The sequence below is a fragment of the Mesocricetus auratus genome, unplaced genomic scaffold, assembly GCF_017639785.1.
Source record: "Mesocricetus auratus isolate SY011 unplaced genomic scaffold, BCM_Maur_2.0 Super-Scaffold_100051, whole genome shotgun sequence".
In the NCBI taxonomy this organism is placed as follows: domain Eukaryota; kingdom Metazoa; phylum Chordata; class Mammalia; order Rodentia; family Cricetidae; genus Mesocricetus; species Mesocricetus auratus.
In genome coordinates, this window is record NW_024429228.1 from 3,640,168 (window position 1) to 3,655,481 (window position 15,314).

Genomic DNA, 15,314 nt, shown 5'->3' on the forward strand with positions numbered 1-15,314 from the left:
AGTTAATGAGAATGAGACAATCAGAAAACAAATAATAAATGCAGGGAGGATGCTTGTAAACTGGACCAACCATTATGGAAATCAGTATTGCTTCTTTTTGTTACTGACAGATCTTATAAGGACCATGTATTTTGATATACACAGCTGTCTCCCGCATCCTTTCCTTCCTGTCCTCTCCTCCTTTTAGACCTTCCTTCCCCCAGTCTCCTACTTTTATCCTGTGGCAGAAAGGTTTTCATTCTACAGTTCCCCCTACAACAACCATTATACACTTAAATGTATAATGTACAAGGCATAATTTTAAATAGATTTGATTATGTATCTTATAGAAATGTTAAGTCATTGTTAAAAATTAGACCCAGTGTTTCCAAATTGTCTTTTTTTATAACACTCTTTAACTGATTGGTGTATTTTTTTTTCTCTTTAAAAATTTTTTTTATTTAAGTTAGAAACAAGCTTGTTTCACATGTCAATCCCAGCTCCCTCGCCCTCCCGTCCTCCCCCACCCTCCTCACCGGGCCCCCCCAGTCCCCCACCCAATCTCCACTCTGATCCCCAGGGAGGGTGAGGTCCTCCATGGTGGATCTCCAGAGTCTGTCATTTCATCCAGGGCAGGGCCTAGGCCCTCCCACAAGAGTCCAGGCTAAGAGAGCATCCCTCATTGTGGGATGGGCACTCAAAGTCTATTTGTACGTCAAGAATAAATACTACCCAAGGCCCCATAGATTACCTAGGCCTCCTCACTGACACCCACATTCAGAGGGTCTGGGTCAGTCCCATGCTTTCCACACAGCCATCAATCTGGGGTCCAAGAGCTCCCCCTTGTTCAGGTCAACTGTTCCTGTGGGTTAAACCAGCCCAGTCTTAACTCCTTTGTTCATCAGTTCTCCCTTTCTGTGACTGGATTCCAGGAGTTCAGTTCAGTGTTTGTCTGCTTCCATCAGTCGCTGGATGAAGGTTCTGTTTCCCAGACTCTCTGGCAGTGGGATTGTATGCTAGTACTCCCCTGATTCATGTATAAAATCCATATATGAATGAGTATATACCATGTTTGTCTTTTTGTGACTGGGTTACCTCACTCAGGATGGTTTCTTCTAGTGCTGTCCATTTGCCCGCAAATTTCAAGATTCCATTGTTTTTTTTCCCACTGAATAGTACTCCATTATGTAAATGTATCACATTTTCTCTATCCACTCTTCAGTTGAGGGGCATCTAGGTTGCTTCCAGGTTCTGGCTATTACAAATAATGCTGCTATGAACAAAGTAGAACAGACATCCTTGTTGCATGAATGTGCATCTATTGGGTATATGCCTAAGAGTAGAATTACTGGATCTTGTGGTACACTGATTCCCATTTTCCTGAGGAATCTCCATACTGATTTCCAAAGTGGCTGAACAAGTTGGCACTCCCACCAGCAATGAAGGAGTGTTCCCCTTTATCCACATCCTCTCCAGCATAAACTGTCATTTGAGCTTTTGATTTTTAGCCATTCTGACAGGAGAAAGATGGTATCTCAGAGCTGTTTTGATTTGAATTTTCCCAATGGCTAGGAATGTTGAGCACATTAAGTGCCTCTCTGCCATTTTATACTCCTCTACTGAGAATTCTCTATTTATTTCTGTACCCCACTTTTTAATTGGATCCTTTGGTGTTTTAGACACTTGCTTCTTGAATTCTTTGTAAATTTTGGAGATCAGCCCCCTGTCAGATGTGGGGTTAGTGAATATCTTTTCCGAATCTGTAGGTTGCCTTTTTGTCATGATGACTGTGTCCTTTGCCTTACAGAAGCTTCTCAGTTTCAGGAGGTCCCATTTATTAATTGTCAATCTTAGTGTCTGTGCTACTGGAGTTATGTTCAGGAAGCAGTCTGCTGTACCAATTCATTCAAGGGTACCTCCCACTTTCTCTTCTAAAAGGTTCAGTGTGGCTGGATTTATGTTGATATCTTTGATCCATTTGCATTTAAATCTTGTGCATGGTGATAAACATGGATCTTTCTGCATTCTTCTACATGTCAGCCTGCAGTTATGCCAGCACCATTTGTTGAAGATGCTTTCTTTTTTCTATGGTATAATTTTAGCTTCGTTGTCAAAGATCAGGTGTTCATACCTGTATGGGTTAATGTTGGGGTGTTCAATTCTATTCCATTGGTCTATCTGTCTATTTTTTTGTCAATACCAAGCTGTTTCCAGGACTATAGCTCTATAATACAGCTTGAAGTCAGGGATGGTGATGCCTCCAGACATTGCCTTATTTAACAGGGTTGTTTTGGCTATCCTGGGTCTTTTGTTTTTCCATATAAAGTTGAAATTGTTCTTTCAAGGTCTGTGAAGAATTGTGCTGGGATTTTAATGGGGATTGCACTAAATCTCTATATTGCTTTCAGTAAGATTGCCGTTTTTACTATATTGATCCTACCTATCCAAGAGCATGGGAGATGTTTCCACCTTCTGGTGTCTTCTTTGATTTCTTTCTTTAAAGACTCAAAGTTCTTGCTCTGCAGGTCTTTCACTTGTTTGGTTAGCATTACCCCAAGGTATTTTATGTTGTTTGTGGCTATTGTGAAGGACAACGTTTCTCTGATTTCTTTTTCAGCCCTTTTATCGTCTGTATATAGTAGGCCTACTGATTTTCTTGAGTTGATCTTGTGTCCTGTCACTTTGCTGAAAGTATTTATCAGCTGCAGGAGTTCCCTGGTGGAGTTTTTTGGGTCACTTATGTAAACAATCACATCACCTGCAAATAGTTAAAGTTTGACCTCTTCCTTTCCAATTTGTATTCCCTTGATTTCCTTTTGTTGTCACATTTCTCTTGCTAGAACTTCAAGTACAATGTTGAAGAGGTATGGAAAGAGTGGACAACCTTGTCTTGTTCCTGATCTTGGAGGAATTCCGTCGAGTTTCTCTCCATTCAGTTTGATGTTGGCTGTTGGTTTGCTGAATATAGCTTTTATTATGTTGAGGTAAGTTCCTGTTATCTCAGATCTTTCCAAGACCTCTATCATGAAGGGGTGTTGGATTTTGTCAAAGGCTTTTTCAGCATCCAGTGAGATGATCATGTGATTTTTGTTTCTCAGCATGTTCATATGGTGGATTACATTGATGCATTTTCGTATGTTGAACCAACCCTGCATGCCTGGGATAAAAGCCTACTTGATCATGGTGGATGAGTTTTCTGATGTGTTCTTGGATCCGATTTGCCAGTATTTTATTGATTATTTTTGCATCAGTGTTCATGAGGGATATTGGTCTGATGTTCTCTTTTTATTTGTGTCATTGTGTGGCTTGGGTATCAAGTTTATTGACGCTTCGAAGAAAGAGTTTGGCGAAGACCCTTCGGATTCTATTGCCTGGAATACTTTGAGAAGAGTTGGTAAAGCTGTTCTTTGAATTTCTGGTAGAATTCTGCACTGAGGCCATCTGGCCCTGGGCTTTTTTTGATTGGGACACTTTTGATGACTGTTTCTATTTCCTAAGTAGTTATAGGACTATTTAAATTGCTTATCTGTTCTTGATTTAATTTTGACAAGTGATACCTATCTATCAAATTGTCCATTTCCTTTAGATTTTCAAATTTTGTGGAGTACAGGTTTTCTAGTATGACCTGATGATTTTCTGGATTTCCTCAGTGTCCATTGTTATGTCCCCTTTTTCATTTCTGATTTTGTTAATTTGCATGTTCACACTCTGCCGTTTGGTACGTTTGGATAAAGGGTTGTCTATCTTGTTGATTTTCTCAAAGAACTGACTCCTCATTATATTGATTCTTTTTATTGTTTTCCTATTTTCTACTTTATTGATTTCAGCCCTCAATTTAATTTTTTCCTGGTGTCTACTCCTCCTGGGTGAGTTTGCTTCTTTGTGTTCTAGATCTTTCAGCTGTGATGTTAATTCTCTAGTGTGAGTATTCTCCAGTTTCTTCATGTGGGCACTTAGTGCTATGAACTTCCCTCGTAGCACTGCTTTCAAAGTGTCCTATAGTTTTGGGTATGTTGTGTCTTCATTCTAATTGAATTCTAGGAAGTCTTTAATTTCTTTTTTTATTTCTTCTTCGACCCAGGAATAGTGCAATTGTGCATTATTGAATTTTCATGAGTTTTTAGGGTTTCTGCAATTTGTGTTGTTGTTTAAATTTTAACGCATGGTTATTCCAATTTTCTTTGTACCTGTTGAGGTTTGATATGTTGCCAAGTATGTGATCAATTTTTGAGAAGGTTCCATGTGGCACTGAGAAGAAGGTATATTCATTTTTATTTGGATGGAATGTTCTATAGATGTCTGTTAATTCCAATTGGGTCATAACTCCTATTAGGTCCTTTGCTTCTTTGTTAAGTTTCTGTCTAGTGGTGAGAGTGGGGTGTTGAAGTCTCCCACTGTAAGTGTGTGGGGCTTTTATGTGTGATTTGAGTTTTAGTAATGTTTCTTTTATGAATGTGGATGCCTTACTATTTGGGGCATAGATATTCAGAATTGAAACTTCATCTTGGTGGATTTCTCCTGTAATGAGGATGATTGATTTTATTTTAAAATCTAATTTGTTAGATATTATGATTACTACTCTTGCTTGTTTCTTGGGTCCATTTGATTGGAAAATCTTTTCCCATCCCTTAACTCTGAGGTAATGTCTGTCTTTGAGGCTGAGGTGTGTTTCTTGTGTGCAGCAGAAGGATGAGTTCTGTCTTTGAATCCATTCTGATAGCCTGTGTCTTTTTGTGGGGCAAGTTAAGACCATTAATATAGAGGGAAATTAATGACCAGTGATTGCTCATTCTTGTTTATTTTGGAATGGTTGATGATGGTGGAACTGCATGTAGATTTCCACCCCTTTTTTCTTTTGGCTGTTGGTAAGGTGGGATTATCTATTGCCTGTTTTTCTGGATGTAGTTAACTTCCTTGGATTGGAATTTTCCTTCCAGAACTTTCTGTTGGGCTGGGTTAGTGGATATGTATTTAAATCTGGCTTTGTCATGGAAAATCTTGTTTTCTCCATCTATATTGATTGAAAGCTTTGCTGAGCTTAGCAGTCTGAGCTGGCATCCGTGGTCTCTTAATGTTGGTAGAATATCTATCCAGGACCTTCTGGCTTTTAGAGTTTCCATAGAGAAGTCAAGTGTGATTCTGACAGGTTTGCCTTTGTATGTTACTTGGCCTTTTGCCTTTGCTGCTCTTAATATTCTTTCTTTATTCTGTATGTTTGGGGCTTTTACTATTACGTTTCGAGGGGATTTCCTTTTGTGGTCCACTATATTTGGTGTTCTGTAGGCTTCCTGTACTTTCACTGGCATATCTTTCTTTGGGAAAGTTTTCTTCTATGATTTTGTTGAATATGTTTTCTGCCCCTTTGAGGTGGATTTCTTCACCTTCTTCCATACTTATTATTCTTAGGTTTGGTCTTATCACGGTGTCCCATATTTCCTGGATATTTTGTGTTAGGGATTTGTTGGACTTAAGATTTTCTTTGGTCGATACATCTATTACCCCTAGTGTATCTTCAACACCTGAGATTCTCTCTTCCATCTCTTGTATTCTGTTGGTTATGCTTGCATCTGTAATACCTGACCATTTGCCCAGCTTTTCTATTTTCAGCATTCCTCCAGTCTTTTTTTTTAAATTGTCTCTATTTCAGCTTTCAATCCTTGCACTGTTTGAATTGTTTCTAGCAATTTTTGCTTTGTCTTTTCCTGTCTTTGTTGCATTTGTTGGATTTTTTGGCTTGTCTTTTCTTCCATTTCTTGCATTTTTGGTTTATTTTTTCTTCCATTTCTTGCATTTTTTGGTTTGTTTTTTTCTTCCATTTCTTTAAGGGATTTTTTTCATATCCTTTTTGAGGGCCTCTATCGTTTCCATGAAGCCATTTTTTGAGGTCTTTCTTATCTGCTTCATCTGCAATGGGCTATTCAGGACTTTCAGGTGTAGAGTCTCTAGTGTCTGGTGGTGTCATATTGGTTTTTCTGTTGGTGGGTGTGTTTTTATATTGTCTCCTTCCCATCATTTCTTCCTGTGGGTTCAGAAGGAGTCTCTTCCTCTCCTGGTGGGTATATGACCACAGTTCCTTTCCAGTGGGTGGGTAGGTCCAATACCCTGGTGGCTTTCCTCTTGCGTGGATGGAGGCTGTCCTAGTATCAGGGCCCTGGCAATCTCTGGGTAGGCTGGACCCTTGCCTGTTCTGTGGATGGAGAATGGGACTTGGACGCTGGCAGTCTCTGGTTGGGCTGGCTCCTGTCACGATGGGAGTTGCAGTGTACAGTACCCTGACCTGGGCTAGTTATGTGGGCTATAACCAGGCCCAGGCCTATCTAGCCCCGTGGGTGGAGAAAGGGACTGTGGTGCTGACAGTCTCTGGGCAGGGTGAATGCCATCGTGATGGGATCTGCTTTGCGCCGTCCCCAGGTTTCTGGCGGTTCTCCCAAATTGTCTTTTATAAGGGAATATTTTGAAACCTTAGACTGAGTCATTGAGGCATAGAAATTTAAGAACTAGCCATGTATTTTTAATTTTTTATATTTGTTGGTAAACTTAAAGGAAAGAGGATGAACTCTATGGGGGGGGGAGTATTGCTCTAACAATGGCAGAAGCAGGATTAGAAGGAGGGGCAAGTAAAGAAGTAGAGAATCCAGGTCCAGAGGAACAGGAAAGGAGAAGCAGAGCTGGAAGAGAACAGCCATGTTAAGTGCTGTTCCCCTGGAAAAGCCCCAAAGGCCTGCAGGGTTTTAGTGGCGCTGTCAGCAGGAGTACCACTTGTCAAGGACAGACGGAAGCAGTCTTGGGCAGAGGGAAGAGCTGAACTGCCATGTAGACACTGGCAAGAGAGCACAACAAGTCATAGAAGGAGCTCTGGAACCAGCAATGTCCTTGAGGACTGACCCAGAGACACAGCACTGTCAACCATGAGATGTAGGACGCAAAACCCAAAGTGACTGAAGTCAGTTTGCAGAAAGGGCCTGGCACCAGGGGGAATGAATGCCTTGTCCCTGGAGAGGAAACAGGAGTGCAGTGCTGTGGCCCACACCACAGCAGCTGGCATTGATCTTGGGCAATGATTCTCAACCTGAAGGTCATGACCCCTTTGGGGATTGAATGTCTCCTTCACAGGGGTCGCCTAAGACCATAGGAAAACACAGACATTTACATTATGATTCATAACAGTAGCAAAATTACAGTTACGAAGTAGCAACAAAAACAATTTTATGGTTGGGGGTCACCACAATATACAGAACTTTGTTAAAGGGTGGCAGCATTAGGAAGGTGAGAACTGCTGATCTCGGGGAATGTGGAAAACAATGATTCTGGGTGAGAGTAACGCTTCTGTACAATCCATGAAAGGCCTATACTTCTTTCCCCTTCTAGTACTTTCTTTACAGCCTAAGTGTGCTAGCTAGTTTGATATCAACTTGGTAGAAGATAGAGTCCCTGGAGAGGAGGGATCCTCAATTGAGAAAATGTCTCCATAAGATCCATTTTCTTAAATGGTGATTGTTGGGGGAGGGCCCAGCCCATAGTGGGTGGTGCTACCCCTGTGCTGCTGGTCCTGGATTCTACAAGAAAGCAGGCTGAGAAAGCCATGGGGAGCAAGCCAGTAAGCAGCACCCACCATGGCCTCTGTATCAGCTCCTGCCTCCAGCTCCTGCCCTGACTTCCTTCAGGGATGAACAGTGTTGTGGAAGTGTAAGTCAAATAAACCCTTTCCTCCCAAGTTGCTTTGGTCATGGTGTGTCATCGCAGCAGTAAACTCCCTAGCTAAGACACTAAGTAAAGCTTTAAATTTCTTCCAATTATATGCTTTTGTCATTACTGAGTGGATTTTTTCTTTGAATTGATCCAATGCAAAAACTTGGCTGCATTTGACCTTTTTAATATTCAAGTTTAATAAATTTTAGGATGGAATTAATTGTAATAGTTATTGAAAAGGTAAATATACACCAATATAAGATGGGAGATTTACCAGGCCAAAAAAAATTTAAATGAGATATTTTGGGTAAAAGATTAAAAACAGATCTAATGGATCAGAATGGGGAACAGAGATCATGTGCAGAGGGCATTATTTTCACATGGAAAAATAAGGGATAGAATTGGCAGACTTTCTGTTAAGGAACCAGTTAAGTATTTTAGGCTTTGGGAGCTTTCTGATCCCTGACATAACTGCATTGCTTTTGTAGAGAGAAAACAACCATACACAGTTCAGAAATGGATATGTGTCTTTGTTCCAATCAAGGGTATGTTTTTGGTGCATGAGCCATGATCTGTGGACACCTTGTTTAGAGGATCAAGAATGATCATTTAAATGTAATCTTATAGCAATAAGGTTAAAGAGAAACCTTTCCATTCCTTGGCTGTCTGTAGATAAACAAGTGCTACGAAATTGTATACTGAGCATGCCTGAGCCTAATGAACAAATTGTGATTGAAAATCATGAAGAAAGACCTAACCTATTGTTTTCTCTTGTAGTTGGTGCAAATTAAAGATTGGGGGGGGTGGCTGGCAGAATGACAATAGCTTTGTTAACAGGTCTCTGTATATTAGATTGTGATTGCCTGAAATGCTAGCTTTATGGCTAGCTGTAATAAAATGATTTTCCCTTACTTCACTCACCAGCTTTCTTCCTCTGTGTGAATGTTAATTACCCATTTATAATGCATTGCAGGCTAGCTCTACTCACTCCAGGAGCTCTAGAAACTAATACTGTCATAACCAGCAGTGTAATTTTAGAGCAATTTATTTGGAAATAATGTGTTCTATTTTTTTCATTTGTACACACACACACACACACACACACACACACACAATCTTAAAAAGCAGTAGGGCTTTTCTAATCAAATAATAGACACTGACAGAACTGAATAATAATGTTCAGTCAGGTCAAAATGATGTGTATATTTAAGAAATTTTTCATCGCCTTGGTAGTTCCTTAAATGTCAGGTACCGAATGTGGTCTTTTTCAGCAGTTAGTTATACTTATTTCCATTAAAACTTTCCCCATTTTTTTTCCTTTTCTGAAATTATATTCTTGTACTAAATTAAAACCTGGTGAATAGTTTTGATTCTTTATCTTTCTTTTTTTTCCTCTGTTATCTGTGAATGATGTTTAGTTTAAGATTCTTTAGGGGATCAGACTGCTGCCTACTTATTTCTATAGGCTGCATTTTATCCTGACTTTTCCAAGTCATTTGAATACAATAGAGTATAAAATAAAACTTAATGATTTAGTGAAATTAGTAATGATAAACATTGACTATGAATTCCTCATATATTCTTCATCAATTGCTCACATATTACCTTATCAATATAATCAATTTTATCTATTAATGTTAAGCTTATTTTCATGTAATAAATTCCTTCAAATTCTTTTTTGAAAGGGATGCATATTTTGGATTTTTATTTATTACCTTTGCTTCCATTATTTTTTGTATGTCTGGTTTGCAATTTAAGAGAGTTACTTACACTATTGACTTCTTGAATTAAAGGAGAAAACATTGACAACATTTTCTGAGAAATGAATACTATATGTCAAGTACTGTTTTGGAACTGATGCATAGTAGGTAGTCTACAAATGATGCCTATTGTAGATATTTGAGCCCATTATGATACTGTAATTCTGTGAGACAATTCAGAAAGAAACATTAAAAGACACTTAAGATCCTTCAAGGAAGATAAAAGTTTAAGACAGGTCTATACAATACCATCTGTATCCTAGTAAGTTGCAAGGCCCAGGGGTTAAGTTAAAGGGTGGAGAATATATACATGTGGGATTAGGTAGGGCTTAGAGCAGGCAATCATCCCTGCTAAGCAAGGAAGGGAATAGCATATTTACTGGCAGAAATTATGTCTGTGCATAGGGGGTTTTGGGAGAGGAGGCTGAGTGAGCTGTGAAAGGAGGAAAAGTACAGATTGTATATGAGGAATTATAAATCGATTTTACTATTCACTGAATTATAGGCACATGCAAGCTGACACCCAGTGCATGCTTATGTTTTGGTCATGTTCAAAGGTCTATATGCATACTAACTCATTGACTCCTCACGACAATATCATTAGGTGAACCCAGTATTATCCATACTGCACACGTAGGAACTAAGTCCTTGTATATGTGGTCTTTCTGTGAAAGAGGAAATGGTGACACTTTCTTCTGAGTCTGTAGTGTTCTCCTCAGGGACATAGCGTGGCCATGGTTCAGGGATCGGCTTTGATATGCCTGCCTCTCAGGCAGATGCACCAGATAGAACACCTCAGCCAATACTCCTGGGCAAGGTGGCCTGCTCATTGTCACACTCTGGCCACTCTGTTACCAGAACCTGAGCTGTCATTCATGGTACTGTGCATTGAGAAAGCACTTGCTCCTTTATCTGCAGTAAGCCTCCAAATCTACACCTAGGGATCGAAGCATTATTTTAAGGGTGATGGCAGTACACAACCTTTAGTTTGAAAGAATGTGACCTTTCAGATGGGTAAGACAAAACAGTCTGTAAGAGAATGGGCTTGATGTTGTCTCTGAACGGGGAGGGGAGGCAGGGAAGTTCTAGGTTGTGAGCGAAGAGGACAGATTGAGGCAGGAAGAAAATTAACTAAAAGGAGCCCGCCAGACATTAAAGCTCAAATAAGGGTTAAGAAATTTAAAGGTGGGGAAAGACACGAAGACTGTTTGAGGTCAGAACAGGCAAGCCCCATCGATCAATCACGAGAGCCGCTGGGGAAACACTCGATGCTTCCAGCTTGCCTGAATGAAGGTAATGATGCTGTTAATATGGAGAAAAGTTTCCAGGAAAGGGATGAGTTTATAAAAAATCGTTCCCAGGTTTATTAAAAATACTTCAGAACAGACTCAAAAGGCTGTGGCTGGTGGTTTGAGACCATCCAGTCTAGGCTGAGTGCATGCAGGGTGAAGTGTCAGAGACCAGAGGCGGCAGCTTTTCCGTGGCACCGGGATGTACCTGGGCATGTGGTCTGGGACTGAGACCTCAGGAGCACGCTGCCTCTCCTCTTTCCTCTTTCTGCAACTTGACAGAAACACCACTCCCAGGGCCTGCCTGGATCTGCTTCCTGAGTCGTGACCTAGCTGCCGTCTGGTTGGGAGCTTCTTGCTTGGGATAACGGCGATTTCCTCACAAATGCCATGCCGTTGTTGATGCGGAAGTCATTACCCGGCGCCTGTAGTACTTCTCGATGGTGACCCTGTCACCTTCTTCCCACGGCCCATGTTGGCGAAAGAATGACAAAAGCACGAAATCCTTGCGTTGAAAGTGTGGTAACAGAAAGAAGGCTTCAAGCAGGAGCTTAGAGCAGTGGAACTGGTGGTGTTTGCTCTGTGGCTCTAGGTGAAGTCCATGGTGAGCATGCTTGGGGACTGAGTTAACAGGCGATGGGAGAGCGACCTTCCAGGCTCCCAGTCTAGGAGTGCAGAGACAGACTGTGGTGTCACTGAGGGCCTGGGGACCAGGAGCGGGAATCCTAGAGTGAGTGGGCTCAGGACTAAAGAATAGGGATGGTACATGCAAAAGCTGTTCACACACTCTATTCTCTAAACTGCAGTAATGCTTTCCAAGTATTCGTGCTTCAAGGCACTAAGAAGCACTTCACCAAATAATAGGTTCTATGGCAGCTGAAAATAGACTGTAGCTTCCCAGAGGGTCTTGAGTTACAGGATACATTCTGCGTACTAAGAGAATGGTCAGCCATACACAATAAATGGTTTACCTTAAAAGATACTGGCTGCGGGAAGCCATCCGACAGTAAAGGAGTCTAAGCAACACCTAGGGCTATGGGAAGGAATGTTGTGATCTGGCATTATGTGCCCAGGGGTTGTGGAATGGAGAGACCTTCGCCAAATCACCGCCCCCTCCGCCCTTGCATGCTTCCCAAGGACGGTTAGCACGCCACAGTTGGGTGGTTATTAGCACTTTCTCAGACATTTCAGCGTGAGAGAGAGGGAGAGGTGGAGACAGAGACCCAGGGAGACAGGAGAACAGCAGACAGGGCTCCATAATTTCGCAGCGGCGCAGTTTTCCACAAACGGGGTGGTGGCAAGCTACCTCAAGTACAGGGGGAAACCATCGTGTCTTTGGTTAGGTAAACAAGGGAGAATTGTGCACACTGAGCTCTTTTCTAAATCTCTCTCTCTCCCTCTCTCTCACTCACACACAGTGCTTAAAATAAAAATTAGTTCCAGGGCCAAGAAGATGGCTCAGCCATTAAAGGCTAGGCTCACAACGCAAGATACAAGCATTAGTTCCAATAGTTATTTAAATTACAGTGGTATTTTCAAAAGTATTTATGCAAAAATGTCAATACCAAAACCGGCCCATTTCTACGACGAATGAAAATAAAAGCTGCCCATATTTATATAGAGCGGGGAGAAGGGTGTTGCCTTTACAAATGTGGCTAGGAGAATCCCCTCCATGAACCGCCGGTTCGGCTTTCATTTTCCCTAGTCCCTGCGGGAGGCCGTCAGTACTGAAATTTCTTGAGCAGAAGAAACAACTTTTTTTTTCCTCTTTCAGTAGGAAGCAATTACCCTAATTCTCCTTTCACATCCCTACTATCTTCCCTTAGAGTATTTCCCTAATAACTAAAGCCACACACACACACACACACACACACCCTTCTTGAATGCCCAGCTCACATTATCTCCCCCTCTCTCCTGGTACTCCTGGGAGGATAGATACTGCACTTTGCCTTGTGGAAGGCAGAATACTCACTGCTAGGCACATAATTAACCTCTCTGCATCTCCATTTCCTTGCCTGTGGAACAGAAATTGAAATGGTTGCATGTCCACATGGCTGAGGTAGAAATCTGGTAGCGTGTGAAGCACACCAGAGGCTCGGAGCACACAGTAGGTGTGACTCTGCACCTCACAGTGTAGTCTCTGCACACTGATTTGACTGACAATGAGGAATAGTTTATTTTCCCATGGAACTGAAGAAAGCTAGAGTGGGCTAGTCCAGAGTGGGAGGGAATTGATTGAATAACTGTTTTCTTCCCCCTGTGTGTCAAGCATTGGGAATAGACAGGACAGGCAAAGCTCTCGATCCTTAGGGAGTGGGCACCTTCCAGTGTGGATGAAACAAGAGAAAGACGCAAAGAAAGATGCCTGGAAAGTGTGGCACCACTAATGTATAAAAAGGGGAGAACCGAGTGGTCACGTGGGATAAGTAGGACGGTATCCCTGAAGGAGTGGGGCTCAGTCAAAGCCCAATACCACACACCTCATGCATAGAGTCTAGATTTTAAAAAAGATATCGGAGTAGAAATGGGACTACTTGGGGGGATAGTGGGCGGAGAGGACACAAAGAAAGCAAATGAGGTTAAAGATGATTTTATAATTGTTATGTGTAAACAGCATACAATAACAAAAACACCCTAATTATGATATGGGGTCAACTTGGAGGGGAGTGGGGAGATAGAATAGCAGGTAATGTGGTTATGAAGAGAGGGAGCCTAGAGGGTGAATACCCCACACAGACAGGCATCGGAATGTGTTGGTTTTGTTATAAGAAGCAAAGGTTGCCCTAGACATAACGGGGGTGGGGGGTGATTTTCAGTTGGACTTATACTGAGGACTCTTTGGAAGCAGGCATTTTAGGTGGAAAAGCAAAGCCATGGGCTTGTGGTTTGGATGAGAAGTGGGTTAATGCAGCTGAGAAATTGTGCTCGGGGGCCGCCATGGCTGCTTCCTGAATTTTCTCATTGCATCCATTCAGAAAAGAAGGTTCCTCCTCTGCCATGTTCAGGAATCTTTCTACTGGGTGTGCATTCAGGCTTCAGTGTGGGCTTGGTAAATGCCATCCTTCACAATCACTCAATGTGTTCCCTTTCATGTCCGCAGAAGGAAAATCAATCATCTATGTTTGCTTGGTTAGTTGAAGAATCTTTTCAGTCTCAATTTACTCCGGCGTGCGTGACTAATTTGAATTTATAATCATTGTGACCATGTACAAGCTTTTCAAGTGATAAACTCTGGCTTGGAAAATACTACATTTCTACAAAAAAATGTGTTGCCTTGAACTTTTAAGACTTACGATCAGAACGTGCGATGTAAGAGTTAACGCCCAGTAATTACTGTGTCCTTTTCCTTTCAGGCTTCCACTGGGATTTTAATGATGTCTACATACTCTTTGAGAATGAGTGAACATCAAAATTCCTCTAAGTTAAAAATTTGTAATTCCATTGAATATTTTTGTAGAGTATTTATTACTTAGATATTATGACTTATCTACTAATTTGAGATTGTAGGAGTTGAACAAGATTTTGTTATTATGTAAGATTTGAGTTTACTTTTTCATTTGTTTTTAAATTTTGAGAAATCTGCATCCTAGTTAGCTTGTATTCTTGCTTTTGGACAGAAAGTGTTATAACTATTACATATTCACATATTTGACACATCAGTTTCCATATTCAGCTTTATTGACTTACCTTATGATAATGTTAGTTAGGTACTATTTTCCCATTGTTGCAGTGACAATAAATGCTTTATTTCTAATTTTGTTCACATTTATTTTTATAAAAGACCTCTATTATTCAGTTTCCCTCTAGTAGTAAATTTGAAGTGATTAAAATGTTATTAGAATTTGATGAAATTTTGATCAAATCAATGATAGGTTTAAAAAACATGTGCATATTTCTTTTTCCAAAATATAAGATATGAAAGCTCTTATAGTTCAGCATAGATGATTTTAATATAATAAAAACACACCATGTTAGTGTCAATACTGAATGGTTTCTTCATTAACTTTTGATAATGCTCAGTTTATCCATTAACAATTGTTTTATGAACTCTTCCCACATTGGCTGGTCACTTATTAGCTCTGGTAGTATTTGGCATGATAGTTTCCAGGAAATGCACTCAGTTTTGTGAAGCAAGAGTGAATGAGCAATAGCCCTTACTTCCACCCCTCCTCCTTCCCTTAATTTTCCTGGGCTGAGAACAAGAGATATGCCTGACCGTGTTGCATATCCTGTTCATCTGCACAGTCACCTACCCTTGGTTAACGTGTGCGGCTGGAGTGTCTTCCAGATCATGGCCAGCCAGTGAGTTCCTCAACGAACTGTGCGCACAACCTACTGCTAGTCATTGATTCCTTGTTACCCACATGAAGCTCACATTGAATCCCACTCTCATGCCTTGGTAAGCTGCTTCAGGAGGCACTCTCCTTTTCCTTCAGGGCCTCCTTGTTGGCAGATCAATGCTGACATGGGCCATATTGAGCAAGATAGTCACACCATGGACATAACTGGGGAGAGTGTGACTTCTAGTCTTCACACCCCATATACTCATACCCTGGTAGCCAACATTCTGCTGCCAAAATTTCCTTTCCCCATGATA

General features: G+C 41.0%; 1 protein-coding gene across 1 annotated transcript in view; it reads left to right on the top strand.

Moving 5' to 3' along the window:
• The window catches only part of Pttg1ip2 (PTTG1IP family member 2), a 48,794-nt gene extending 34,631 nt beyond the window's left edge, over positions 1–14,163 (top strand). Inside the window, exon 7 of the mRNA XM_021235194.2 lies at positions 14,071–14,163. The gene's annotated coding sequence lies outside the window, so the exon portion shown is untranslated. The remainder of the gene's footprint in view (positions 1–14,070) is intronic.
• Positions 14,164–15,314: the final 1,151 nt, after the last annotated feature.